The sequence below is a fragment of the Phoenix dactylifera genome, chromosome 8, assembly GCF_009389715.1.
Source record: "Phoenix dactylifera cultivar Barhee BC4 chromosome 8, palm_55x_up_171113_PBpolish2nd_filt_p, whole genome shotgun sequence".
In the NCBI taxonomy this organism is placed as follows: Eukaryota; Viridiplantae; Streptophyta; class Magnoliopsida; order Arecales; family Arecaceae; genus Phoenix; species Phoenix dactylifera.
The window spans coordinates 10,691,416-10,695,794 of record NC_052399.1 but is presented as its reverse complement, the minus strand read 5'-3'; the positions used below and the strand labels follow the sequence as shown (position 1 = coordinate 10,695,794).

At 38.1% G+C, this 4,379-nt stretch overlaps 1 non-coding gene across 1 annotated transcript; it reads right to left on the bottom strand.

Annotated features, from left to right (window-relative positions):
- Window positions 1-1,799: 1,799 nt before the first annotated feature.
- LOC120111806 lies at window positions 1,800-1,905 on the bottom strand. The gene has a single exon (XR_005513202.1). It is a non-coding gene; the product is annotated as a small nucleolar RNA R71 (small nucleolar RNA).
- Between the last annotated feature and the right edge of the window lie 2,474 nt (window positions 1,906-4,379).

The window sequence follows — 4,379 nt, the reverse complement described above, 5'->3', positions numbered from 1 at the left end:
GCATGCTAGTTACTAATCATGTTTGCTAAAGCAGTCTAAGATGATCCATGCCTAGGAAGATGAAGTGTGCTGCATCCTAGATTAGCATACTTAGGTAGACACTTCATACTACACCGAAGATGGATCTTCCTAACACTCTTTATGCTTTTATTTTAAAAGGCTTGTAGCCAAAATTACATGCCTCTCCAAAAGACAAAAATTAAGAACACAATCCTTGATGCAATGCTATGTGGTGGATTCCAAACCCTAGATCTATTTACTCTGATAAATTCCCATCCGTACTCATAGTTTAATTTAGTTAAATCAAGTTAGCAAATCCTTCTTTTTGATTTACTTTTAAAAGAAAAATAACTTATTCTTCAATCCCTGTGGACCGACACCCGTAATCACTATCCTACAGGATACGTGCTATTGCGTGGTTTATTTTTGAAATTAAAATAACCGATCAATTTTTGGTGCCGTTGCCGGGGATTGCTAGCATAGTTATTTTTCTTATTTAAAAAAAATATTTAAAAATTAAAAAAAATTCTTTAAATTTTTTTTATTATTGTTACTTTTCTTATCTTCTTTTTCTCCTTTACTAATTTTTATTTTTTTTATATATATTATTTGATCAGGAATCGAGGAAAAAAATCTGGGATGATCAAAAGGAGAACTGCCGGAAAAGAAATGCTGTAGAGGTTTGCAAAAAAAAAAAAAATTAAATTGCTGGGGAAATTTCCTTTGGTAACCTCTAAACTTTTCTTATTTAAATTAATTATTGGTTTGAAATTTTGTGGTGATTGTTTGATTTTAATTATAGCAAAATTGTGAATGCATGCTTGATACACATACACACAAATCAATTTGCACATAGTAAGGGCAATCACCCCAACAAGATAAGAGCCGGATTTCATCACCGGACTCTTGCCCAACTTAGGTGAACTCAATCTCACATAGTGTCATCTTTAATTAAAATCAATTAGACGTTGGCCCCTAGGGACATTCGAGCTCAATAGGACGAAGATCACCGAAGGTTGCACCAATTTCGCTCTGTGGCTTAGTTGATGTCTAGGCAAGCTTTGTCCCTGTAAGGGAGACAGTTCATCTATTCGAGGCAAGTGGGTTTTAAGTGGGACCTTTGCGAACGCATCGTGACCCCTCCACTTACCTGGGAGCTTATCTGGTCAACTCGGTTCATTAGACCGGATTGGAGGCTTAGGTGCCCTCTTTAAACCAGTTAGGAGCTGTCTAGTGATTTTAGGACAAAGACTAGGATTGATATGCTTTTCTCTCTTTGCATGCTTGATTGATCGAGTACTAGTGTATGCACGGTAGTCGTTCTAGAGTACAAAACCTATTACCTTTTGACCCTGAAATAGAACGAACCCTTAGGAACATTCGAGCTAAGATCAAAACATTAGGATCATCCCCACCTCTTAAGATGGCTGAAGAACAACCCAAACTCCTGAGGGAGTACTTTACTCCCACTATTTACACTTCCCCATCTTGCATTCGATTACCTGAGGTAGCAGTTGTACAATATGAAATAAAGTCTAGTGTGATCCAAATGCTCCCATCTTTTTATGGGCTCACCAACGAAGACCCATACAAACATTTAGATGAATTTCTTGAGATTTGCACCACTGTCAAGATTCAGAACTTCACTGATGATGCCCTGAAACTTAGGTTATTCCCCTTCTCCCTTAAAGATAGAGCCAAACAATGGCTGAATTCTTTAGAAGCTAACTTAATTCGTTCTTGGGATCAAATGCAACAAGAATTCCTTAAAAAATACTTTCCCATAGGAAGAACGAACCAGTTTAGACGTGCCATTACAAGCTTCTCCCAAACCGAGGGAGAAGAATTTCATGAAACTTGGGAGAGATTTCGGGACCTAATCCGTAAATGCCCTCATCATCAAATACCTAAGTGGCAGCTAGTGCAATGTTTTTATGACGGTTTGACTGAACGAAACCGTCAGATGATCGATGCTGCATGCAGGGGGACTTTCATGCTTCGAAATGAGCATGAAGCATGGCAACTATTTGAAAATCTTAATGAAAACTCCCTCCACCATGCTTCATGTTCTCGTCAAGCACCCCCGAGTTCTCAAAGAAAAGGGACCATTTGTGAAATAAGTCATTCTATGGACCTGTCTAGCAAGGTAGATGCATTGTCCCATAAGATTGACCAACTGATGATAGGTGGGCATTACATGAACTCTTCCCAAGCACAAGTGTGTACTATTTGTTCTAGCCCATCCCACCTTATTAATGAGTGCCCCTCAGCGCCCCAATTCCCCGAACTCATGCAAGAACACATCAATGCTGCTTAATCACAGCCCAGACCGGGTAATGACCCATTTTCCAATACATATAACCCGGGATGGCGAAATCATCCAAACTTTTCTTGGAAGCAGCAAGCTTCGAACACTACCCAACCCTATTCCCAAAATTTTTCAAACCCTCAGAATTTTCAAACCCCACAAAATATTCATCCTTACCGTCCCTCGACTCAATTTCAACATACTCCTCCTCCACCCCAAAGAAACACAGCCTTTGAGGAGAAAGTGTTGAACGCCCTTCAAGGTTTGGAAACCATTACACAATTGGTGCACTCTCACACGCAATCAATCGCCAAGCTAGAATCCCAGATGGGGCAAACTAGCTAATGCACTGAACAAGCGAGAGAAAGGAAAGCTTCCAAGCCAACCATTAAGTAATCCTAGGGGACAATATATGGCTCAAGAAAATCAACTAAATGCAATTCATCATGAACAAGCCAATGCTTTGACTACCCTAAGGAGTGGACGTGTAGTAGACAATAAGATTGGGGAGGACAACAATAAGGAAGGTGAAGAAAAGGATAAAAATGTGTCAAATAAAAATCTAAAACCTTCTTCTTCCTCTTCAACTAGTCCACCTTCTGCCAAAACTCATATCCCAAAGGCCCCATTTCCTGAAGCTCTTAATTCACCCTCTCTCTTTGGCAAAAAAGGAACTTCACTAGAGGAAATGATGGAGGTTTTCAAACAAGTGAAAATCAACCTTCCGCTTCTTGATGCTATTAGACAGGTTCCCTCCTATGCCAAATTTCTCAAAGACCTTTGTACACAAAAGCGAAAATCTAGGACACATGTGCCCAAAAAGGTCTTCTTAACTGAGCAAGTGAGTTCTATTCTCCAACACAACACCCCTCCGAAATTCAAAGATCCTGGTGCTCCCACCATCTCCTGTGTCTTAGGAAATAATTTTATTGATCGAGCACTCTTAGATCTAGGGGCAAGTGTCAACCTTTTACCTTACTCAGTTTATGAGAAGCTTGGGTTAGGTGAGTTAAAACCAACCTCAGTATTCCTTCAATTAGCTGATCGATCTGTAAAAACACCACGTGGGATAATTGAAGATGTTCTTGTCAAGGTAGATAAATTCTATTTCCCAGTAGATTTCATCGTTCTTGATATGGAACATGAACCTAATCCTAAGAAACAAATCCCCGTGATCCTTGGGTGCCCCTTTTTAGCAACAGCCAATGCGTGCATCAATTGTAGAACAGGGGTAATGAACATATCATTTGGAAACATGAAGGTAAAATTAAATGTGTTCAATGCGGCCGACCAACCCGCGAGGGAAGTTGAGTGTTTTATGATAGACAAAATAGATGACCTCATAGAAGGAGATGCAAAAACTACCTCACTATGTCTGGCTGAAGACAATAAACTTAGCGCTTGTTGGGAGGCAACCCAATTCTCTTAGATTTCTTTAACATTGAGGACAATGTTAGGTTTAGGTTTGGGGATATTTTTAAGTATTTTTAATCATTTTTTGTTTTGTTTGCATCTCTTGCATCCGTTTTCACTTCATAATGTCAGGTTTATCACTTGATAATGTCAGGTTTATCAAAAGAAATAAAAAAATAAAAAAAATAAAAAAATCTTTTTTTAAAAAAAAATGTGTTCATTTTCATTTTTTATAAAATAATAATAATAATTAAAAAAATTTATTAAAAAAAAAGCTTTTGTTTTTAAAAAACCTCATTTCTATACATTAATGCGAGAATGCTAAACACACAAGGTATATAAAATCTAAAAAGCCCAATGACTAGTCGGAAGTAATACAAATTTAAGTTTTTTTCATTAAGTCTCTCTTAGGGAGTTGTAAGCTAATACTTCGGAATTTCACTACACACTGGCCGACACTTCTAAGGTCTAGGCTCGACATTATATTGATAGTATAGTAGCAACCTTGGACCCTGATGAATCATACTTATCTAATCCAAAAAAAAAAAAATCATCAATAATAATGGATTTAGTCAGGAACATCGAAAAGGGCTACCTATTGTCAAAGGTCAAGTGGGCTTGTGATGAGAACTCCGAGCATAAGTCCGTAGGGGAGTCT